The following is a 24,727-nucleotide window of genomic DNA, read 5'->3' as shown; positions in this document are numbered from 1 at the left end:
TCTTTCCTCCTCCTGATCATGCGCCTCTCCTCCTCCCGATTCTGGGCTTCTCCCCCGCTTCTGATCATGGGCCTTTCCTCCTCCTGATCATGGGCCTCTCCCCTCTCCCAATCATGGGCCTCTCCTCCTCCCAATCATGGGCCTCTCCCCCTCCCGATCATGCGCCTCTCCTCCTCCCGATCATGGGCCTCTCCTCCTCCCGATCATGGGCCTCTTCCCCCTCCTGATCATGGTCGTCTCCTCCCTCCTGATCATCGGCCTCCCCCTCCCAATCATGGGCCTCTCCTCCTCCCGATCATGGGCTTCCCCCCTCCTAATCATGGGCCTCTCCTCCTCCTGATCATGGGCCTCTCCTCCCTCCCGATTATGGGCCTCTCCTTCCGATCATGGGCCTCTCCTCCTCCTGATCATGGGCCTCTCCCCCCTCCCGATCATGGGCCTTTCCTCCTCCTGATCATGGGCCTCTCCCCCCTCCTGATCATGGGCCTCTACCCCCTCCCAATCATGGGCCTTTCCTCCTCCTGATCATGGGCCTCTCCTCCTCCTGATCATGGGCTTCTCCTCCCTCCTGATCATGGGCCTCTCCTCCTCCCGATCATGGGCCTCTCCTCCTCCCGATCATGAGCCTCTCCTCCTCCCGATCCTGGGCCTTTCCTCCTCCTGATCATGGGCCTCTCCTCGTCCCGATCATGGGCCTCTCCTCATCCCGATCATGGGCCTCTCCTCTTCCCGATCATGGGCTTCTCCCCCGCTCCTGATCATGGGCCTTTCCTCCTCCGGATCATGGGCCTCTCCTCCTCCTGATCATGGGCCTCTCCCTCTTCCTGACCATGGGCCTCTCCCCCCTCCCGATCATGGGCCTCTCCCCCCTCCCGATCATGGGCCTCTCCTCCTCCTGATCATGGGCCTCTCCTCCTCCCGATCATGGGCTTCTCCTCCTCCCGATCATGGGCCTCTCCTTCTCCCGATCATGAGCGTCTCCTCCTCCCGATTCTGGGCCTTTCCTCCTCCTGATCATGGGCCTCTCCTCCTCCTGATCATGGGCCTCTCCTCCTCCCGATCATGGGCGTCTCCTCCTCCCGATCATGGGCTTCTCCCCCGCTCCTGATCATGGGCCTCTCCTCCTCCTGATCTCGGGCCTCTCCTCCCTCACGATCATGGGCTTCTCCTTCCGATCATGGGCCTCTCCCCCCTCCCGATCATGGGTCTCTCCCCCCTCCTGATCATGGGCCTCGACCCCCTCCCAATCATGGGCCTTTCCTCCTCCTGATCATTGGCCTCTCCTCCTCCTGATCATGGGCTTCTCCCCTGTCCTGATCATGGGTCTTTCCTCCTCCTGATCATGCGCCTCTCCTCTTCCCGATTCTGGGCTTCTCCCCCGCTTCTGATCATGGGCCTTTCCTCCTCCTGATCATGGGCCTCTCCCCGCTCCTGATCATGGGCCTCTCCTCCCTCCCGATCATGGGCTTCTCCTTCCGATCATGGGCCTCTCCCCACTCCCGATCATAGGCCTCCCCCCCCTCCTGATCATGGGCCTCTCCCCCCTCCTGATCATGGGCCTCTACCCCCTCCCAATCATGGGCCTTTCCTCCTCCTGATCATTGGCCTCTCCTCCTCCTGATCATGGGCTTCTCCCCTGTCCTGATCATGGGTCTTCCCTCCTCCTGATCATGCGCCTCTCCTCCTCCCGATTCTGGGCTTCTCCCCCGCTTCTGATCATGGGCCTTTCCTCCTCCTGATCATGGGCCTCTCCCCTCTCCCAATCATGGGCCTCTCCTCCTCCCAATCATGGGCCTCTCCCCCCTCCCGATCATGCGCCTCTCCTCCTCCCGATCATGGGCCTCTCCTCCTCCCGATCATGGGCCTCTTCCCCCTCCTGATCATGGTCGTCTCCTCCCTCCTGATCATCGGCCTCCCCCCTCCCGATTATGGGCCTCTCCCCCCTCCTGACCATGGGCCTCACCCCCCCTCCCAATCATGGGCCTCTCCTCCTCCCGATCATGGGCTTCCCCCCTCCTAATCATGGGCCTCTCCTCCTCCTGATCATGGGCCTCTCCTCCCTCCCGATCATGGGCCTCTCCTTCCGATCATGGGCCTCTCCTCCTCCTGATCATGGGCCTCTCCCCCCTCCCGATCATGGGCCTTTCCTCCTCCTGATCATGGGCCTCTCCCCCCTCCTGATCATGGGCCTCTACCCCCTCCCAATCATGGGCCTTTCCTCCTCCTGATCATGGGCCTCTCCTCCTCCTGATCATGGGCTTCTCCTCCCTCCTGATCATGGGCCTTTCCTCCTCCTGATCATGGGCCTCTCCTCCTCCTGATCATGGGCTTCTCCTCCCTCCAGATCATGGGCCTTTCCTCCTCCTGATCATGGGCCTCTCCCCCATCCCGATCATGGGCCTCTCCTCCCGATCATGGGCCACTCCCCACAATCCTGATCATGGGCCTTTCCTCCTCCTGATCATGGGTCTTTCCTCCTCCTGATCATGGGCCTCTCCTCCTCCCGATCATGGGCTTCTCCCCCCTCCTGATCATTGGCTTCACCCCTCTCCTGATCATGGGCTTCTCCTCCCTCCTGATCATGGGCCTCTCCCCCCTCCCAATCACGGGCCTCTGCTCCTCCCGATCATGGGCCTCTCCCCCATCCCGATCATGGGCCTCTCCTCCCGATCATGGGCCACACTCCCCCATCCCGATCATAGAACTCTCCCCCCTCCTGATCATGGGCCTCTCCCCCCTCCTGATCATGGGCCTCTCCCCCCTCCTGATCATGGGCCTCTACCCCTCCCGATCATGGGCCTTTCCTCCTCCTGATCATGGGCCTCTCCTCCTCCTGATCATGGGCTTCTCCTCCCTCCTGATCATGGGTCTTTCCTCCTCCTGATCATGGGCCTCTCGCCCCTCCCGATCATGGGCCTCTCCCTCCTCCTGATCATTGGCTTCTCCCCTCGCCTGATCATGGGCCTTTCCTCCTCCCGATCATGAGCCTCTCCACCTCCCGATCATGGGCCTCTCCTCCACCCGATCATGAGCCTCTCCTCCTCCCGATCCTGGGCCTTTCCTCCTCCTGATCATGGGCCACTCCTTCTCCCGATCATGGGCCTCTCCTCCTCCAAATCATGGGCCTCTCCCCCTCCCGATCATGGGCATCTCCTCCCTCCCACCTCAGGCCCATATCCCTCCCGATTATAGGTTTTCCCCCCACTCCCGATCTTGGGCCTCATCCCCCTCCTGATCATGGGCCACTCCCCACTTCCCACCTCAGGCCTCTCCTCACTCCCGATCCCTGGGCCTCTCCTTCGCCCGACCGTTGACCTGTCCCCCCCTCCCGATCCTGGGCCTCTCCCCCTCCTGCTCCTGGGCCTTTCCCCCCTCCCGATCGCTGACCTCTCCTCCCTTCCACTCATGGGCCTCAACCCCTCCTCCCGATCATGGGCCTCTCTTCTTCCCGATCATGGGCCTCTCCTCCTCCCGATCATGGGCCTCTTCCCCCTCCTGATCATGGGCGTCTCCTCCCTCCTGATCATGGGCCTCTCCCCTCCCGATCATGGGCCTCTCCCCCCTCCTGATCATGGGCCTCTCCCCCCTCCCAATCATGAGCCTCTCCTCCTCCCGATCATGGGCTTCCCCTCTCCTGATCATGGACCTCTCCTCCCTCCCGATCATGGGCTTCTCCTTCCGATCATGGGCCTCTCCTCCTCCTGATAATGGGCCTCTCCCCCTCCCGATCATAGGCCTCTCCCCCCTCCTGATCATGGGCCTCTCCCCCCTCCTGATCATGGGCCTCTACACCCTCCCGTTCATGGGCCTTTCCTCCTCCTGATCATTGGCCTCTCCTCCTCCTGATCATGGGCCTCTCCCCCCTCCTGATCATGGGCCTCTACCCCCTCCCGATCATGGGCCTTTCCTCCTCCTGATCATGGGCCTCTCCCCCTCCCGATCATAGGCCTCTCCCCCCTCCTGATCATGGGCCTCTGCCCCCTCCTGATCATGGGCCTCTCCTCCTCCCGATCATGGGCCTCTCCTCCTCCTGATCATGGGCTTCTCCCCTATCCTGATCATGGGTCTTTCCTCCTCCTGATCATGCGCCTCTCCTCCTCCCGATCATGTGCCTCTCCTCCTCCCGATCCTGGGCCTTTCGTCCTCCCAATTATGGGCCTCTCTTCCTCCCGATCATGAGCCACTCCTCCTCCCGATTCTGGGCTTCTCCCCCGCTTCTGATCATGGGCCTTTCCTCCTCCTGATCATGGGATCTCCCCCTCCCGATCATGGGCCTCTCCTCCTCCCGATCATGGGCCTCTCCCCCCTCCCGATCATGGGCCTCTCCCCTCTCCCAATCATGGGCCTCTCCTCCTCCCAATCATGTGCCTCTCCCCCCTCCCGATCATGGGCCTCTCCTCCTCCTGATCATGGGCCTCTCCTCCTCCCGATCATGGGCCTCTCCTCCTCCCGATCATGGGCCTCTTCCCCCTCCTGATCATGGGCCTCCCCCCTCCCGATTATGGGCCTCTCCTCCTCCCGATCATGGTCGTCTCCTTCTCCTGATCATGGGCCTCTCCCCCCTCCCGATCATGGGCCTTTCCTCCTCCTGATCATGGGCCTCTCCCCCATCCCGATCATGGGCCTCTCCTCCCGATCATGGGCCACTCCCCACAATCCCGATCATGGGCCTTTCCTCCTCCTGATCATGGGTCTTTCCTCCTCCTGATCATGGGCCTCTCCTCCTCCCGATCATGGGCTTCTCCCCCCTCCTAATCATTGGCTTCACCCCTCTCCTGATCATGGGCTTCTCCTCCCTCCTGATCATGGGCCTCTCCCCCCTCCCAATCACAGGCCTCTGCTCCTCCCGATCATGGGCCTCTCCCCCATCCCGATCATGGGCCTCTCCTCCCGATCATGGGCCACACTCCCCCATCCCGATCAGAGAACTCTCCCCCCTCCTGATCATGGGCCTCTCCCCCCTCCTGATCATGGGCCTCTCCCCCCTCCTGATCATGGGCCTCTACCCCTCCCGATCATGGGCCTTTCCTCCTCCTGATCATGGGCCTCTCCTCCTCCTGATCATGGGCTTCTCCTCCCTCCTGATCATGGGTCTTTCCTCCTCCTGATCATGGGCCTCTTCTCCTCCCGATCATTGGCTTCTCCCCTCTCCTGATCATGGGCCTCTCTTCCTCCTGATCATAGGCCTCTCCTCCTCCCGATCATGAGCCTCTCCTCCTCCCGATCATGGGCCTTTCCTCCTCCTGATCATTGGCCTCTCCTCCTCCTGATCATGGGCTTCTCCCCTGTCCTGATCATGGGTCTTTCCTCCTCCTGATCATGCGCCTCTCCTCCTCCCGATCATGGGCTTCTCCCACCTCCTGATCAATGGCTTCTCCCCTCTCCTGATCATGGGCCTCTACTCCTCCTGATCATGGGCCTCTCGCCCCTCCCGATCATGGGCCTCTCCTCCTCACGATTATGGGCCTCTCCTCCTCCCGATCATGGGCCTCTCCTCCTCCCGATCATGTGCCTCTCTTCCTCCCGATCATGGGCCTCTCCTCCCCTGATCATGGGCCTCTCCTCCTCCCGATCACGGGCCTCTCCTCCTCCCGATCATGGGCCTCTTCTTCGTGATCATGGGCCTCTCCCCCCTCCCACTTCAGGCCTCTACCTCTCCCGATTATAGGCTTTCCCCCCACTCCCGATCTTGGGCCTCTTCCCCCTCCTGATCATAGGCCACCTCCCCCCTTCCCACCTCAGGCCTCTTCCCACTCCCGATCCCTGGGCCTCTCCTTCTCCCGACCGTTGACCTGTCCCCCCATCCCGATCCTGGGCCCCTCCCCCTCCTGCTCCTGGGTCTCTCCCCCCTCCCGATCGCTGACCTCTCCTCCCTTCCACTCATGGGCCTCGACCCCCCTCCCGATCATTGGCCTCTCTTCCTCCCAATCATGGTCCTCTCCCTCCTCCTGATCATGGGCCTCTCCCCCCCTCCCAATCATGGGCCTCTCCTCCTCCCGATCATGGGCTTCCCCCCTCCTGATCATATGTCTCTCCACCTCCTGATCATGGGCCTCTCCTCCTCCCGATCATGGGCCTCTCCCCTCTCCTGATCTTGGGCCTCTCCCCCTCCCGATCATGGGCCTCTCCTCCTCCTGATCATGGGCGTCTCCTCCCTCCTGATCATGGGCCTCCCCCCTCCCGATCATGGGCCTCTCCCCCCTCCTGATCATGGGCCTCTCCCCCCTCCCAATCATGGGCCTCTCCTCCTCCCGATCCTGGGCCTTTCCTCCTCCCGATCATGGGCATCTCATCCTCCCGATCATGAGCCTCTCCTCCCCCCGATTCTGGGCTTCTCCCCCGCATCTTATCATGGGCCTTTCCACCTGATCATGGGCCTCTCCTCCTCCCGATCATGAGCCTCTCCTCGCTCCTGATCATGAGCCTCTCCTCCTCCTGATCATGGGCCTCTCCCCCCTCCCGACCATGGGCCTCTCCTACTCCTGATCATGGGCCTCTCCCCCCTCCCGATCATGGGCCTCCCCCCCACCCGATCATGGGCCTCTCCTCCTCCCGATCATGGGCCTCTCCTCCTCCCGATCATGGGCCTCTTCCCCCTCCTGATCATGGTCGTCTCCTCCCTCCTTATCATAGGCCTCCCCCCTCCCGATTATGGGCCTCTCCCCCCTCCTGATCATGGGCCTCTCCGCTCCCTCCCAATCATGTGCCTCTCCTCCTCCCGATCATGGGCTTCCCCCCTTCTAATCATGGGCCTCTCCTACTCCTGATCATGGGCCTCTCCTCCCTCCCGATCATGGGCCTCTCCTCCCTCCCGATCATGGGCCTCTCCTTCCGATCATCGGCCTCTCCTCCTCCTGATCATGGGCCTCTCCCCGCTCCCGATCATGGGCCTTTCCTCCTCCTGATCATGGGCCTCTCCCCCCTCCCGATCATGGGCCTCTCTTCCTCCCGATCATGGGCCTCTCCTTCTCCCGATCATGGGCCTCTCCTCCTCCCGATCATGGGCCTCTCCTCCTCCCGATCATGGGCCTCTCCTCCTCCCGATCATGGGCCTCTCTTCCTCCCGATCATGGGCCTCTCCTCCTCCCGATCATGGGCCTCTCCTCCTCCCGATCATGGGCCTCTCTTCCTCCCGATCATGGGCCTCTCCTCCTCCCGATCATGGGCCTCTCTTCCTCCCGATCATGGGCATCTCCTCCTCCCAATCATGGGCCTCTCCTCCTCCCAATCATGGGCCTCTCCTCCTCCCGATCATGGGCCTCTCCTCCTCCCGATCATGGGCCTCTCCCCCTCCCGATCATGGGTCTCTCCTCCTCCCGATCATGGGCCTCTCCTCCTCCCGATCATGGGCCTCTCCTCCTCCCGATCATGAGCCTCTCCTCCTCCCGATCCTGGGCTTTCCTCCTCCTGATCATGGGCCTCTCCGCCTCCCGATCATGGGCCTCTCCTCTTCCCGATCATGAGCCTCTCCTCCTCCCGATTCTGGGCCTTTCCTCCTGATCATGGGCCTCTCCTCCTCCCGATCGTGGGCCTCTCCCCCTCCCGATCATGGGCTTCTCTTCCTTGTGATCATGGGCCACTCCCCCCTCCCACCTCAGGCATCTACCCCTCCCAATTATAGGCTTTCCCCCCACTCCCGATCTTGGGCCTCTTCCCCCTCCTGATCATGGGCCACTCCCCCCTTCCCACCTCAGGCCTCTCCCCACTCCCGATCCCTGGGCCTCTCCTTCTCCCGACCGTTGACCTGTCCCCCCCTCCCGATCCTGGGCCTCTCCCCCTCCTGCTCCTGGGCCTCGCCCCCATCCCGATCGCTGACCTCTCCTCCCTTCCACTCATGGGCCTCTCCCCCCGTCCCGATCATGGGCCTCTATTCCTCCCGATCATTGGCCTCTCCTCCTCCCGATCATAGGCCTCTTCCCCCTCCTGATCATGGGCGTCTCCTCCCTCCTGATCATGGGCCTCCCCCTCCCGATCATGGGCCTCTCCCCCCTCCTGATCATGGGCCTCTCCCCCTCTCCTGATCATGGGGCTCTCCTCTTCGCGATCATGGGCTTCCCCCCTCCTGATCATGGGCCTCTCCTCCTCCTGATCATGGGGCTCCTGATCATGGGCCTCTCCTTCTGATCATGGGCCTCTCCTCCTCCTGATCATGGGCCTCTCCACCCTCCCGATCATGGGCATTTCCTCCTCCTGAACATGGGCCTCTCCCCCATCCCGGTCATGGGCCTCTCCTCCCGATCATGGGCCACTCCCCCCCATCCCGATCATAGGCCTCTCCCCCCTCCTGATCATGGGCCTCTCCCCCCTCCTGATCATGGGCCTCTACCTCCTCCCGATCATGGGCCTTTCCTCCTCCTGATCATGGGCCTCTCCTCCTCCCGATCATGGGCCTCTCCTCCTCCCGATCATGGGCCTCTCTTCCTCCTGATCATGGGCCTCTCCTCCTCCCGATCATGGGCCTCACCCCCCTCCCGATCATGGGCCTCTCCTGCTCCCGATCATGGGCCTCTCCTCCTCCCGATCATGGGCCTCTCTTCCTCCCGATCATGAGCCTCTCCTCCTCCCGATCCTGGGCCTTTCCTCCTACTTCCGATCATGGGCCTCTCCTCCTCCCGATCATGGGCCTCTTCTCCTTCCGATCATGGGCCTCCCCCCTCCCGATCATGGGCCTCTCCCCCCTCCTGATCATGGGCCTCTCCCCCCTCCCAATCATGGGCCTGTCCTCCTCCCGATCATGGGCTTCCCCCCTCCTGATCATATGTCTCTCCTCCTCCTGATCATGGGCCTCTCCTCCTCCCGATCATGGGCCTCTCCTCCTCCCAATCATGGGCCTCTCCTCCTCCCGATCCTGGGCCTTTCCTCCTCCCGATCATGGGCATCTCATCCTCCCGATCATGAGCCTCTCCTCCCCCCGATTCTGGGCTTCTCCCCCGCATCTTATCATGGGCCTTTCCACCTGATCATGGGCCTCTCCTCCTCTCGATCATGAGCCTCTCCTCGCTCCTGATCATGAGCCTCTCCTCCTCCTGATCATGGGCCTCTCCCCCCTCCCGACCATGGGCCTCTCCTACTCCTGATCATGGGCCTCTCCCCCCTCCCGATCATGGGCCTCCCCCCCACCCGATCATGGGCCTCTCCTCCTCCCGATCATGGGCCTCTCCTCCTCCCGATCATGGGCCTCTTCCCCCTCCTGATCATGGTCGTCTCCTCCCTCCTTATCATAGGCCTCCCCCCTCCCGATTATGGGCCTCTCCCCCCTCCTGATCATGGGCCTCTCCGCTCCCTCCCAATCATGTGCCTCTCCTCCTCCCGATCATGGGCTTCCCCCCTTCTAATCATGGGCCTCTCCTACTCCTGATCATGGGCCTCTCCTCCCTCCCGATCATGGGCCTCTCCTCCCTCCCGATCATGGGCCTCTCCTTCCGATCATCGGCCTCTCCTCCTCCTGATCATGGGCCTCTCCCCGCTCCCGATCATGGGCCTTTCCTCCTCCTGATCATGGGCCTCTCCCCCCTCCCGATCATGGGCCTCTCTTCCTCCTGATCATGGGCCTCTCCTTCTCCCGATCATGGGCCTCTCCTCCTCCCGATCATGGGCCTCTCCTCCTCCCGATCATGGGCCTCTCCTCCTCCCGATCATGGGCCTCTCTTCCTCCCGATCATGGGCCTCTCCTCCTCCCGATCATGGGCCTCTCCTCCTCCCGATCATGGGCCTCTCTTCCTCCCGATCATGGGCCTCTCCTCCTCCCGATCATGGGCCTCTCTTCCTCCCGATCATGGGCATCTCCTCCTCCCAATCATGGGCCTCTCCTCCTCCCAATCATGGGCCTCTCCTCCTCCCGATCATGGGCCTCTCCTCCTCCCGATCATGGGCCTCTCCCCCTCCCGATCATGGGTCTCTCCTCCTCCCGATCATGGGCCTCTCCCCCTCCCGATCATGGGTCTCTCCTCCTCCCGATCATGGGCCTCTCCTCCTCCCGATCATGGGCCTCTCCTCCTCCCGATCATGAGCCTCTCCTCCTCCCGATCCTGGGCTTTCCTCCTCCTGATCATGGGCCTCTCCGCCTCCCGATCATGGGCCTCTCCTCTTCCCGATCATGAGCCTCTCCTCCTCCCGATTCTGGGCCTTTCCTCCTGATCATGGGCCTCTCCTCCTCCCGATCGTGGGCCTCTCCCCCTCCCGATCATGGGCTTCTCTTCCTCCCGATTATAGGCTTTCCCCCCACTCCCGATCTTGGGCCTCTTCCCCCTCCTGATCATGGGCCACTCCCCCCTTCCCACCTCAGGCCTCTCCCCACTCCCGATCCCTGGGCCTCTCCTTCTCCCGACCGTTGACCTGTCCCCCCCTCCCGATCCTGGGCCTCTCCCCCTCCTGCTCCTGGGCCTCGCCCCCATCCCGATCGCTGACCTCCCCTCCCTTCCACTCATGGGCCTCTCCCCCCGTCCCGATCATGGGCCTCTATTCCTCCCGATCATTGGCCTCTCCTCCTCCCGATCATAGGCCTCTTCCCCCTCCTGATCATGGGCGTCTCCTCCCTCCTGATCATGGGCCTCCCCCTCCCGATCATGGGCCTCTCCCCCCTCCTGATCATGGGCCTCTCCCCCTCTCCTGATCATGGGGCTCTCCTCTTCGCGATCATGGGCTTCCCCCCTCCTGATCATGGGCCTCTCCTCCTCCTGATCATGGGGCTCCTGATCATGGGCCTCTCCTTCTGATCATGGGCCTCTCCTCCTCCTGATCATGGGCCTCTCCACCCTCCCGATCATGGACATTTCCTCCTCCTGAACATGGGCCTCTCCCCCATCCCGGTCATGGGCCTCTCCTCCCGATCATGGGCCACTCCCCCCCATCCCGATCATAGGCCTCTCCCCCCTCCTGATCATGGGCCTCTCCCCCCTCCTGATCATGGGCCTCTACCCCCTCCCGATCATGGGCCTTTCCTCCTCCTGATCATGGGCCTCTCCTCCTCCCGATCATGGGCCTCTCCTCCTCCCGATCATGGGCCTCTCTTCCTCCTGATCATGGGCCTCTCCTCCTCCCGATCATGGGCCTCACCCCCCTCCCGATCATGGGCCTCTCCTGCTGCCGATCATGGGCCTCTCCTCCTCCCGATCATGGGCCTCTCTTCCTCCCGATCATGAGCCTCTCCTCCTCCCGATCCTGGGCCTTTCCTCCTCCTTCCGATCATGGGCCTCTCCTCCTCCCGATCATGGGCCTCTTCTCCTTCCGATCATGGGCCTCTCCTCCTCCCGATCATGGGCCTCACCCCACTCCCGATCATGGGCCTCTCCTCCTCCCGATCATGGGCCTGTCCTCCTCCTGATCATGGGCCTTTCCTCCTCCCGATCATGGGCCTCTCTTCCTCCCGATCATGGGCCTCTCCTCCTCCTGATCATGGGCCTCTCCTCCTCCTGATCATGGGCCTCTCCTCCTCCCGATCATGGGCCTCTCCTCCTCCCGATCATGGGCCTCTCCCCTCTCCCGATCATGGGCCTCTCCTGCTCCCGATCATGGGCCTCTCCACCTCCCGATCATGGGCCTCTCTTCCTCCTGATCATGAGCCTCTCCTCTTCCCGATCCTGGGCCTCTCCTCTTCCCGATCATGGGCCTCTCCCCACTCCCGATCATAGGCCTCTTCCCCTTCCTGATCATTAGCCTCTCCCTCTTCCTGATCATGGGCCTCTACCCCCTCCCGATCATGGGCCTCTCCTCCTCCTGATCATGGGCCTCTCCCGCTTCCTGATCATGGGCCTCTCCCCCCTCCCGATCATGGGCATGTCCTCCTCCTGATCATGGGCCTCTCCTCCTCCTGATCATGGGCCTCTCCTCCTCCTGATCATGGGCCTCTCCTCCTCCCGATCATGGGCCTCTCCTCCTCCCGATCATGGGCCTCTCCCCTCTCCCGATCATGGGCCTCTCCTGCTCCCGATCCTGGGCCTTTCCTCCTCCTGATCATGGGCCTCTCCTCCTCCCGATCATGGGCCACTTCTCCTTCCGATCATGGGCCTCTCCTCCTCCAGATCATGGGCCTCTCCCCATTCCCGATTATAGGCCTCTTCCCCCTCCTGATCATGGGTCTCTCCCTCTTACTGATCATGGGCCTCTCCCCGCTCCCGATCATGGGCCTCCTCCTGATCATGGGCTTTTCCCGCTTCCTGATCATGGGCCTCTCCCCCCTCCCGATCATGGGCCTGTCCTCCTCCTGATCATGGGCCTCTCTTCCTCCCGATCATGGGCTGCTCCCCCCTCCTGATCATTGGCTTCTCAGCTCTCCTGATCATGGGCCTCTCCTCATCCCGATCATGGGCCTCTCTTCCTCCTGATCATGGGCCTCTCCTCCTCCTGATCATGGGCCTCTCCTCCTCCCGATAATGGGCCTCTCCTCCTCCCAATCATGGGCCTCTCCCCTCTCCCGATCATGGGCCTCTCCTGCTCCCGATCATGGGCCTCTCATTCCGATCATGGGCCTCTCCTCCTCCTGATCATGGGCCTCTCCCCCCTCCCGATCATGGGCCTTTCCTCCTCCTGATCATGGGCCTCTCCCTGATCCCGATCATGCGCCTCTCCTCCTCCCGATCATGGGCCACTCCCCACCATCCCGATCATAGGCCTCTTCCCCCTCCTGATCATGGGCCTCTACCCCCTCCCGATCATGGGCCTTTCCTCCTCCTGATCATGGGCCTCTCTTCCTCCTGATCATGGGCTTCTCCTCCCTCCTTATAATGGGCCTCTCCCCCCTCCTGATCATGGGCCTCTCCTCCTCCTGATCATGGGCTTCTTCTCCCTCCTGATCATGGGTCTTTCCTCCTCCTGACCATGGGCCTCTCCTCCTCCCGATCATGGGCTTCTCCACCCTCCTGATCATTGGCTTCTCCCCTCGCCTGATCATGGGCCTCTCTTCCTACCTGATCATGGGCCTCTCCTCCTCCTGATCATGGGCCTCTCCTCCTCCTGATCATGGGCCTCTCTGCCTCCTGATCATGGGCCTCTCCTCCTCCTGATCATGGGCCTCTCTGCCTCCTGATCATGGGCCTCTCTTCCTCCCGATCATGGGCCTCTCCTCCTCCCGATCATGGGCCTCTCCTCCTCCCGATCATGAGCCTCTCCTCCTCCCGATCCTGGGCCTTTCCTCCTCCCGATCATGGGCCTCTCCTCCTCCCGATCGTGGGCCTCTCCTCATCCCGATAATGAGCCTCTCCTCCTCCCGTTTCTGGGCCTTTCCTCCTGATCATGGGCCTCTCCTCCTCCCGATCATGGGCCTCTCCTCTTCCCGATCATGAGCCTCTCCTCCTCCCGATTCTGGGCCTTTCCTCCTGATCATGGGCCTCTCCTCCTCCCGATCATGGGCCTCTCCTATTCCCGATCATGGGCCTCTCCTCCTCCCGATCATGGGCCTCTCCTCCTCCCAATCATGGGCCTCTCACCCTCCCGATCATGGGCCTCTCTTCCTCGTGATCATGGGCCTCTCCCCCCTCCCACCTCAGGCCTCTACCCCTCCCGATTATAGGCTTTCCCCCCACTCCCGATCTTGGGCCTCTTCCCCCTCCTGATCATGGGCCACTCCCCCCTTCACACCTCAGGCCTCTCGCCACTCCCGATCCCTGGGCCTCTCCTTCTCCCGACCGTTGACCTGTCCCCCCCTCCCGATCCTGGGCCTCTCCCCCTCCTGCTCCTGGGCCTCGCCCCCATCCCGATCGCTGACCTCTCCTTCCTTCCACTCATGGGCCTTTCCCCCCTCCCGATGATGGGCCTCTCTTCCTCCTGATCATGGGCGTCTCCTCCCTCCTGATCATGGGCCTCCCCCCTCCCGATCATGGGCCTCTCCCCCCTCCTGATCATGGGCCTCTCCCCATCTCCTGATCATGGGCCTCTCCTCTTCCCGATCATGGGCTTCCCCCCTCCTGATCATGGGCCTCTCCTCCTCCTGATCATGGGGCTCCCGATCATGGGCCTCTCCTTCTGATCATGGGCCTCTCCTCCTCCTGATCATGGGCCTCTCCCCCCTCCCGATCATGGGACTTTCCTCCTCCTGAACATGGGCCTCTCCCCCATCCCGATCATGGGCCTCTCCTCCCGATCATGGGCCACTCCGCCCCATCCCGATCATAGGCCTCTCCCCCCTCCTGATCATGGGCCTCTCCCCGCTCCTGATCAAGGGCCTCTACCCCCTCCCGATCATGGGCCTTTCCTCCTCCTGATCATGGGCCTCTCCTCCTCCCGATCATAGGCCTCTCCCCCCTCCCGATGATGGGCCTCTCTTCCTCCTGATCATGGGCCTCTCCTCCTCCTGATCATGGGCCTCTCCTCCTCCCGATCATGGGCCTCTCTTCCTCCTGATCATGGGCCTCTCCTCCTCCCGATCATGGGCCTCTCTTCCTCCTGATCATGGGCCTCTCCTCCTCCCGATCATGGGCCTCACCCCCCTCCCGATCATGGGCCTCTCCTGCTCCCGATGATGGGCCTCTCCTCCTCCCGATCATGTGCCTCTCTTCCTCCCGATCATGAGCCTCTCCTCCTCCCACTCCTGGGCCTTTCCTCCTCCTGATCATGGGCCTCTCCCCACTCCCGATCATAGGCCTCTTCCCCCTCCTGATCATGGGCCTCTCCCTCTTACTGATCATGGGCCTCTCCCCCCTCCCGATCATGGGCCTCCTGATCATGGGCCTCTCCCGCTTCCTGATCATGGGCCTCTCCCCACTCCCGATCATGGGCCTGTCCTCCTCCTGATCATGGGCCTCTCTTCCTCCCGATCATGGGCCTCTCCTCCTCCCGATCATGGGCCTCTCTTCCTCCTGATCATGGGCCTCTCCTCCTCCTGATCATGGGCCTCTCCTCCTCCTGATCATGGGCCTCTCCCCACTCCCGATCATAGGCCTCTTCCCCCTCCTGATCATAGGCCTCTCCCTCTTACTGATCATGGGCCTCTCCCCCCTCCCGATCATGGGCCTCTCCTCCTCCTGATCATGGGCCTCTCCCGCTTCCTGATCATGGGCCTCTCCCCACTCCCGATCATGGGCCTGTCCTCCTCCTGATCATGGGCCTCTCCTCCTCCCGATCATGGGCCTCTCCCCTCTCCCGATCATGGGCCTCTCCTGCTCCCGATCATTGTCCTCTCCACCTCCCGATCATGGGCCTCTCTTCCTCCTGATCATGAGCCTCTCCTCTTCCCGATCCTGGGCCTCTCCTCTTCCCGATCATGGGCCTCTCCCCCCTCCTGATCATTAGCCTCTCCCTCTTCCTGATTATGGGCCTCTCCCCCCTCCCGATCATGGGCCTCTTCCCCCTCCTGATCATGGGCCTCTCCCGCTTCCTGATCATGGGCCTCTCCCCCCTCCCGATCATGGGCATGTCCTCCTCCTGATCATGGGCCACTCTTCCTCCTGATCCTGGGCCTTTCCTCCTCCTGATCATGGGCCTCTCCTCGTCCCGATCATGGGCCTCTCCTCATCCTGATCATGGGCCTCTCCTCTTCCCGATCATGGGATTCTCCTCCGCTCCTGATCATGGGCCTTTCCTCCTCCGGATCATGGGCCTCTCCTCTTCCCGATCATGGGCTTCTCCTCCGCTCCTGATCTTGGGACTTTCCTCCTCCGGATCATGGGCCTCTCCTCCTCCTGATCATGGGCCTCTTCTCCTTCCGATCATGGGCCTCTCCTCCTCCCGATCATGGGCCTCTCCCCACTCCCGATCATAGGCCTCTTCCCCCTCCTGATCATGGGCCTCTCCCTCTTACTGATCATGGGCCTCTCCCCCCTCCCGATCATGGGCCTCTCCTCCTCCTGATCATGGGCCTCTCCCGCTTCCTGATCATGGGCCTCTCCCCACTCCCGATCATGGGCCTGCCCCACTGCTGATCATGGGCCTCTCTTCCTCCCGATCATGGGCTGCTCCCCCCTCCTGATCATTGGCTTCTCACCTCTCCTGATCATGGGCCTCTCCTCCTCCCGATCATGGGCCTCTCTTCCTCCTGATCATGGGCCTCTCCCGCCTCCTGATCATTAGCCTCTCCCTCCTCCCGATCATGGGCCTCTCCTCCCTCCCGATCATGGGCCTCTCCTTCCGATCATTGGGCTCTCCTCCTCCTGATCATGGGCCTCTCCTCCCTCCCGATCATGGGCCTTTCCTCCTCCTGATCATGGGCCTCTCCCCCATCCCGATCATGGGCCTCTCCTCCCGATTATGGGCCACTCCCCACCATCCCGATCATAGGCCTCTCCCCCCTCCTGATCATGGGCCTCTCCCCCCTCCTGATCATGGGCCTCTACCCCCTCCCGATCATGGGCCGTTCCTCCTCCTGATCATGGGCCTCTCCTCCTCCTGATCATGGGCTTCTCCTCCCTCCTGATCATGGGCCTCTCCCCCCTCCTGATCATGGGCCTCTACCCCCTCCCGATCATGGGCCTTTCCTCCTCCTGATCATGGGCCTCTCTGCCTCCTGATCATGGGCCTCTCCTCCTCCTGATCATGGGTCTCTCCCCACTCCCGATCATGGGCCTCTCCTCCTCCCAATCATGGGCCTCTCCTCCTCCCGATCATGGGCCTCTCTTCCTACTGATCTTGGGCCTCTCCTCCTCCTGATCATGGGCCTCTCCCCGCACCCGATCATGGGCCTCCTCCTCCCGATCATGGGCCTCTCCTCCTCCCGATCATGGGCCTCTCCTCCTCCCAATCATGGGCCTCTCACCCTCCCGATCATGGGCCTCTCTTCCTCGTGATCATGCGCCTCTCCCCCCTCCCACCTCAGGCCTCTACCCCTCCCGATTATAGGCTTTCCCCCCACTCCCGATCTTGGGCCTCTTCCCCCTCCTGATCATGGGCCACTCCCCCCTTCCCACCTCAGGCCTCTCGCCACTCCCGATCCCTGGGCCTCTCCTTCTCCCGACCGTTGACCTGTCCCCCCCTCCCGATCCTGGGCCTCTCCCCCTCCTGCTCCTGGGCCTCGCCCCCATCCCGATCGCTGACCTCTCCTCCCTTCCACTCATGGGCCTCTCCCCCCCTCCCGATCATGGGCCTCTCTTCCTCCCGATCATGGGCCTCTCCTCCTCCCGATCATGGGCCTCTCCCCCCTCCTGATCATGGGCCTCTCCCCCTCTCCTGATCATGGGCGTCTCCTCCCTCCTGATCATGGGCCTCCCCCCTCCCGATCATGGGCCTCTCCCCCCTCCTGATCATGGGCCTCTCCCCCTCTCCTGATCATGGGCCTCTCCTCTTCGCGATCATGGGCTTCCCCCCTCCTGATCATGGGCCTCTCCTCCTCCTGATCATGGGCCTCTACCCCCTCCCGATCATGGGCCTTTCCTCCTCCTGATCATGGGCCTCTCCTCCTCCCGATCATAGACCTCTCCCCCCTCCTGATCATGGGCCTCTACCCCCTCCCGATCATGGGCCTCTCTTCCTCCTGATCATGGGCCTCTCCTCCTCCTGATCATGGGCCTCTCCACCTCCCGATGATGGGCCTCTCCTCCTCCTGATCATGGGCCTCTCTTCCTCCCGATCATGAGCCTCTCCTCCTCCCGATCCTGGGCCTTTCCTCCTCCTGATCATGGGCCTCTCCTCCTCCCGATCATGGGCCTCTTCTCCTTCCGATCATGGGCCTCTCCTCCTCCCGATCATGGGCCTCTCCCCACTCCCGATCATTGGCCTCTTCCCTCTCCTGATCATGGGCCTCTCCCTCTTACTGATCATGGGCCTCTCCCCGCTCCCGATCATGGGCCTCTCCTCCTCCTGATCATGGGCCTCTCCTCCTCCCGATCATGGGCCTCTTCTCCTTCCGATCATGGGCCTCTCCTCCTCCCGATCATTGGCCTCTTCCCTCTCCTGATCATGGGCCTCTCCCTCTTACTGATCATGGGCCTCTCCCCATTCCCGATCATGGGCCTGTCCTCCTCCTGATCATGGGCCTCTCTTCCTCCCGATCATGGGCCTCTCATTCTCCTGATCATGGGCCTCTCCTCCTCCTGATCATGGGCCTCTCTTCCTCCTGATCATGGGCCTCTCCTCCTCCCGATCATGGGCCTCTCTTCCTCCTGATCATGGGCCTCTCCTCCTCCTGATCATGGGCCTCTCCTCCTCCTGATCATGGGCCTCTCCTCCTCCCGATCATGGGCCTCTCCCCCTCTCCTGATCATGGGCCTCTCCTCTTCGCGATCATGGGCTTCCCCCCTCCTGATCATGGGCCTCTCCTCCTCCTGATCATGGGCCTCTACCCCCTCCCGATCATGGGCCTCTCTTCCTCCCGATCATGGGCCTCTCCTCCTCCCGATCATGGGCCTCTCCCCCCTCCTGATCATGGGCCTCTCCCCCTCTCCTGATCATGGGCCTCTCCTCTTCGCGATCATGGGCTTCCCCCCTCCTGATCATGGGCCTCTCCTCTTCCCGATCATGGGCCTCTCCCCACTCCCGATCATAGGCCTCTTCCCCTTCCTGATCATTAGCCTCTCCCTCTTCCTGATCATGGGCCTCTACCCCCTCCCGATCATGGGCCTCTCCTCCTCCTGATCATGGGCCTCTCCCGCTTCCTGATCATGGGCCTCTCCCCCCTCCCGATCATGGGCATGTCCTCCTCCTGATCATGGGCCTCTCCTCCTCCTGATCATGGGCCTCTCCTCCTCCTGATCATGGGCCTCTCCTCCTCCCGATCATGGGCCTCTCCTCCTCCCGATCATGGGCCTCTCCCCTCTCCCGATCATGGGCCTCTCCTGCTCCCGATCCTGGGCCTTTCCTCCTCCTGATCATGGGCCTCTCCTCCTCCCGATCATGGGCCACTTCTCCTTCCGATCATGGGCCTCTCCTCCTCCAGATCATGGGCCTCTCCCCATTCCCGATTATAGGCCTCTTCCCCCTCCTGATCATGGGCCTCTCCCTCTTACTGATCATGGGCCTCTCCCCGCTCCCGATCATGGGCCTCTCCTCCTCCTGATCATGGGCTTTTCCCGCTTCCTGATCATGGGCCTCTCCCCCCTCCCGATCATGGGCCTGTCCTCCTCCTGATCATGGGCCTCTCTTCCTCCCGATCATGGGCTGCTCCCCCCTCCTGATCATTGGCTTCTCAGCTCTCCTGATCATGGGCCTCTCCTCATCCCGATCATGGGCCTCTCTTCCTCCTGATCATGGGCCTCTCCTCCTCCTGATCATGGGCCTCTCCTCCTCCCGATAATGGGCCTCTCCTCCTCCCAATCATGGGCCTCTCCCCTCTCCCGATCATGGGCCTCTCCTGCTCCCGATCATGGGCCTCTCCTTCCGATCATGGGCCTCTCCTCCTCCTGATCATGGGCCTCTCCCCCCTCCCGATCATGGGCCTTTCCTCCTCCTGATCATGGGCCTCTCCCTGATCCCGATCATGCGCCTCTCCTCCTCCCGATCATGGGCCACTCCCCACCATCCCGATCATAGGCCTCTTCCCCCTCCTGATCATGGGCCTCTACCCCCTCCCGATCATGGGCCTTTCCTCCTCCTGATCATGGGCCTCTCTTCCTCCTGATCATGGGCTTCTCCTCCCTCCTTATAATGGGCCTCTCCCCCCTCCTGATCATGGGCCTCTCCTCCTCCTGATCATGGGCTTCTTCTCCCTCCTGATCATGGGTCTTTCCTCCTCCTGATCATGGGCCTCTCCTCCTCCCGATCATGGGCTTCTCCACCCTCCTGATCATTGGCTTCTCCCCTCGCCTGATCATGGGCCTCTCTTCCTACCTGATCATGGGCCTCTCCTCCTCCTGATCATGGGCCTCTCCTTCTCCTGATCATGGGCCTCTCTGCCTCCTGATCATGGGCCTCTCCTCCTCCTGATCATGGGCCTCTCTGCCTCCTGATCATGGGCCTCTCTTCCTCCCGATCATGGGCCTCTCCTCCTCCCGATCATGGGCCTCTCCTCCTCCCGATCATGAGCCTCTCCTCCTCCCGATCCTGGGCCTTTCCTCCTCCCGATCATGGGCCTCTCCTCCTCCCGATCGTGGGCCTCTCCTCATCCCGATAATGAGCCTCTCCTCCTCCCGTTTCTGGGCCTTTCCTCCTGATCATGGGCCTCTCCTCCTCCCGATCATGGGCCTCTCCTCTTCCCGATCATGAGCCTCTCCTCCTCCCGATTCTGGGCCTTTCCTCCTGATCATGGGCCTCTCCTCCTCCCGATCGTGGGCCTCTCCTATTCCCGATCATGGGCCTCTCCTCCTCCCGATCATGGGCCTCTCCTCCTCCCAATCATGGGCCTCTCACCCTCCCGATCATGGGCCTCTCTTCCTCGTGATCATGGGCCTCTCCCCCCTCCCACCTCAGGCCTCTACCCCTCCCGATTATAGGCTTTCCCCCCACTCCCGATCTTGGGCCTCTTCCCCCTCCTGATCATGGGCCACTCCCCCCTTCACACCTCAGGCCTCTCGCCACTCCCGATCCCTGGGCCTTCCTTCTCCCGACCGTTGACCTGTCCCCCCCTCCCGATCCTGGGCCTCTCCCCCTCCTGCTCCTGGGCCTCGCCCCCATCCCGATCGCTGACCTCTCCTTCCTTCCACTCATGGGCCTTTCCCCCCTCCCGATGATGGGCCTCTCTTCCTCCTGATCATGGGCGTCTCCTCCCTCCTGATCATGGGCCTCCCCCCTCCCGATCATGGGCCTCTCCCCCCTCCTGATCATGGGCCTCTCCCCATCTCCTGATCATGGGCCTCTCCTCTTCCCGATCATGGGCTTCCCCCCTCCTGATCATGGGCCTCTCCTCCTCCTGATCATGGGGCTCCCGATCATGGGCCTCTCCTTCTGATCATGGGCCTCTCCTCCTCCTGATCATGGGCCTCTCCCCCCTCCCGATCATGGGACTTTCCTCCTCCTGAACATGGGCCTCTCCCCCATCCCGATCATGGGCCTCTCCTCCCGATCATGGGCCACTCCGCCCCATCCCGATCATAGGCCTCTCCCCCCTCCTGATCATGGGCCTCTCCCCGCTCCTGATCAAGGGCCTCTACCCCCTCCCGATCATGGGCCTTTCCTCCTCCTGATCATGGGCCTCTCCTCCTCCCGATCATAGGCCTCTCCCCCCTCCCGATGATGGGCCTCTCTTCCTCCTGATCATGGGCCTCTCCTCCTCCTGATCATGGGCCTCTCCTCCTCCCGATCATGGGCCTCTCTTCCTCCTGATCATGGGCCTCTCCTCCTCCCGATCATGGGCCTCTCTTCCTCCTGATCATGGGCCTCTCCTCCTCCCGATCATGGGCCTCACCCCCCTCCCGATCATGGGCCTCTCCTGCTCCCGATGATGGGCCTCTCCTCCTCCCGATCATGTGCCTCTCTTCCTCCCGATCATGAGCCTCTCCTCCTCCCACTCCTGGGCCTTTCCTCCTCCTGATCATGGGCCTCTCCCCACTCCCGATCATAGGCCTCTTCCCCCTCCTGATCATGGGCCTCTCCCTCTTACTGATCATGGGCCTCTCCCCCCTCCCGATCATGGGCCTCCTGATCATGGGCCTCTCCCGCTTCCTGATCATGGGCCTCTCCCCACTCCCGATCATGGGCCTGTCCTCCTCCTGATCATGGGCCTCTCTTCCTCCCGATCATGGGCCTCTCCTCCTCCCGATCATGGGCCTCTCTTCCTCCTGATCATGGGCCTCTCCTCCTCCTGATCATGGGCCTCTCCTCCTCCTGATCATGGGCCTCTCCCCACTCCCGATCATAGGCCTCTTCCCCCTCCTGATCATGGGCCTCTCCCTCTTACTGATCATGGGCCTCTCCCCCCTCCCGATCATGGGCCTCTCCTCCTCCTGATCATGGGCCTCTCCCGCTTCCTGATCATGGGCCTCTCCCCACTCCCGATCATGGGCCTGTCCTCCTCCTGATCATGGGCCTCTCCTCCTCCCGATCATGGGCCTCTCCCCTCTACCGATCATGGGCCTCTCCTGCTCCCGATCATTGTCCTCTCCACCTCCCGATCATGGGCCTCTCTTCCTCCTGATCATGAGCCTCTCCTCTTCCCGATCCTGGGCCTCTCCTCTTCCCGATCATGGGCCTCTCCCCCCTCCTGATCATTAGCCTCTCCCTCTTCCTGATTATGGGCATCTCCCCCCTCCCGATCATGGGCCTCTTCCCCCTCCTGATCATGGGCCTCTCCCGCTTCCTGATCATGGGCCTCTCCCCCCTCCCGATCATGGGCATGTCCTCCTCCTGATCATGGGCCACTCTTCCTCCTGATCCTGGGCCTTTCCTCCTCCTGATCATGGGCCTCTCCTCGTCCCAATCATGGGCCTCTCCTCATCCTGATCATGGGCCTCTCCTCTTCCCGATCATGGGATTCTCCTCCGCTCCTGATCATGGGCCTTTCCTCCTCCGGATCATGGGCCTCTCCTCTTCCCGATCATGGGCTTCTCCTCCGCTCCTGATCTTGGGACTTTCCTCCTCCGGATCATGGGCCTCTCCTCCTCCTGATCATGGGCCTCTTCTCCTTCCGATCATGGGCCTCTCCTCCTCCCGATCATGGGCCTCTCCCCACTCCCGATCATAGGCCTCTTCCCCCTCCTGATCATGGGCCTCTCCCTCTTACTGATCATGGGCCTCTCCCCCCTCCCGATCATGGGCCTCTCCTCCTCCCGATCATGGGCCTCTCTTCCTCCTGATCATGGGCCTCTCCTCCTCCTGATCATGGGCCTCTCCTCCTCCTGATCATGGGCCTCTCCCCACTCCCGATCATAGGCCTCTTCCCCCTCCTGATCATGGGCCTCTCCCTCTTACTGATCATGGGCCTCTCCCCCCTCCCGATCATGGGCCTCTCCTCCTCCTGATCATGGGCCTCTCCCGCTTCCTGATCATGGGCCTCTCCCCACTCCCGATCATGGGCCTGTCCTCCTCCTGATCATGGGCCTCTCCTCCTCCCGATCATGGGCCTCTCCCCTCTCCCGATCATGGGCCTCTCCTGCTCCCGATCATTGTCCTCTCCACCTCCCGATCATGGGCCTCTCTTCCTCCTGATCATGAGCCTCTCCTCTTCCCGATCCTGGGCCTCTCCTCTTCCCGATCATGGGCCTCTCCCCCCTCCTGATCATTAGCCTCTCCCTCTTCCTGATTATGGGCATCTCCCCCCTCCCGATCATGGGCCTCTTCCCCCTCCTGATCATGGGCCTCTCCCGCTTCCTGATCATGGGCCTCTCCCCCCTCCCGATCATGGGCATGTCCTCCTCCTGATCATGGGCCACTCTTCCTCCTGATCCTGGGCCTTTCCTCCTCCTGATCATGGGCCTCTCCTCGTCCCAATCATGGGCCTCTCCTCATCCTGATCATGGGCCTCTCCTCTTCCCGATCATGGGATTCTCCTCCGCTCCTGATCATGGGCCTTTCCTCCTCCGGATCATGGGCCTCTCCTCTTCCCGATCATGGGCTTCTCCTCCGCTCCTGATCTTGGGACTTTCCTCCTCCGGATCATGGGCCTCTCCTCCTCCTGATCATGGGCCTCTTCTCCTTCCGATCATGGGCCTCTCCTCCTCCCGATCATGGGCCTCTCCCCACTCCCGATCATAGGCCTCTTCCCCCTCCTGATCATGGGCCTCTCCCTCTTACTGATCATGGGCCTCTCCCCCCTCCCGATCATGGGCCTCTCCTCCTCCTGATCATGGGCCTCTCCCGCTTCCTGATCATGGGCCTCTCCCCACTCCCGATCATGGGCCTGCCCCACTGCTGATCATGGGCCTCTCTTCCTCCCGATCATGGGCTGCTCCCCCCTCCTGATCATTGGCTTCTCACCTCTCCTGATCATGGGCCTCTCCTCCTCCCGATCATGGGCCTCTCTTCCTCCTGATCATGGGCCTCTCCCGCCTCCTGATCATTAGCCTCTCCCTCCTCCCGATCATGGGCCTCTCCTCCCTCCCGATCATGGGCCTCTCCTTCCGATCATTGGGCTCTCCTCCTCCTGATCATGGGCCTCTCCTCCCTCCCGATCATGGGCCTTTCCTCCTCCTGATCATGGGCCTCTCCCCCATCCCGATCATGGGCCTCTCCTCCCGATTATGGGCCACTCCCCACCATCCCGATCATAGGCCTCTCCCCCCTCCTGATCATGGGCCTCTCCCCCCTCCTGATCATGGGCCTCTACCCCCTCCCGATCATGGGCCGTTCCTCCTCCTGATCATGGGCCTCTCCTCCTCCTGATCATGGGCTTCTCCTCCCTCCTGATCATGGGCCTCTCCCCCCTCCTGATCATGGGCCTCTACCCCCTCCCGATCATGGGCCTGTCCTCCTCCTGATCATGGGCCTCTCCTCCTCCCGATCATGGGCCTCTCCCCTCTCCCGATCATGGGCCTCTCCTGCTCCCGATCATTGTCCTCTCCACCTCCCGATCATGGGCCTCTCTTCCTCCTGATCATGAGCCTCTCCTCTTCCCGATCCTGGGCCTCTCCTCTTCCCGATCATGGGCCTCTCCCCCCTCCTGATCATTAGCCTCTCCCTCTTCCTGATTATGGGCCTCTCCCCCCTCCCGATCATGGGCCTCTTCCCCCTCCTGATCATGGGCCTCTCCCGCTTCCTGATCATGGGCCTCTCCCCCCTCCCGATCATGGGCATGTCCTCCTCCTGATCATGGGCCACTCTTCCTCCTGATCCTGGGCCTTTCCTCCTCCTGATCATGGGCCTCTCCTCGTCCCGATCATGGGCCTCTCCTCATCCTGATCATGGGCCTCTCCTCTTCCCGATCATGGGATTCTCCTCCGCTCCTGATCATGGGCCTTTCCTCCTCCGGATCATGGGCCTCTCCTCTTCCCGATCA

Source organism: Pristiophorus japonicus, chromosome 4 (assembly GCF_044704955.1).
Source record: "Pristiophorus japonicus isolate sPriJap1 chromosome 4, sPriJap1.hap1, whole genome shotgun sequence".
NCBI classification, from domain to species: Eukaryota; Metazoa; Chordata; class Chondrichthyes; family Pristiophoridae; genus Pristiophorus; species Pristiophorus japonicus.
Note: the sequence above shows the minus strand (reverse complement) of the source record.